The sequence below is a fragment of the Cherax quadricarinatus genome, chromosome 96 (genome assembly GCF_038502225.1).
Source record: "Cherax quadricarinatus isolate ZL_2023a chromosome 96, ASM3850222v1, whole genome shotgun sequence".
In the NCBI taxonomy this organism is placed as follows: Eukaryota; Metazoa; Arthropoda; class Malacostraca; order Decapoda; family Parastacidae; genus Cherax; species Cherax quadricarinatus.
Window position 1 is genome coordinate 8,104,905 of NC_091387.1, and position 326 is coordinate 8,105,230.

General features: G+C 39.0%; 1 protein-coding gene across 2 annotated transcripts in view; it reads left to right on the forward strand.

Annotated features, from left to right (window-relative positions):
• The first annotated feature begins 265 nt into the window (after positions 1-265).
• LOC128701707 (innexin inx2) overlaps positions 266-326 on the forward strand; it is a 91,766-nt gene continuing 91,705 nt past the window's right edge. For both annotated transcript variants that reach the window (XR_011394729.1, XM_070105067.1), the window contains exon 1: positions 266-326. This exon is cut by the window's right edge and continues 654 nt beyond it. The gene's annotated coding sequence lies outside the window, so the exon portion shown is untranslated.

A 326-nucleotide genomic window follows, 5' to 3' on the forward strand; every position in this document is an offset into this window, starting at 1 on the left:
AAAAATGGCAAATTTTAAACCTTTTGTGGGCAGTAAATGGCCAGTTGCATCATTTTGGAAGCCTACTCGAGATTTATTAATTCGTTTTTACTAAGGGAATATTATTTTTTTGACAAATTCGAGGAGAAATTAAAGTACGTTAGGTGGAAGAAGGTTATTGTAGTGACACAAGATTATTGTAAATACAGGGAAAAGATGAGTACAAATGCATATAGACTAGTTGAAAACTGAGAGAGGGAGTTGGGAGGGAGAGACTAGCCCATCAGGCAGCTGCCTCAGTAGTGTGCGAACTGTCTAGCCAAACAGTGGTGAATGGGAGCCTATTC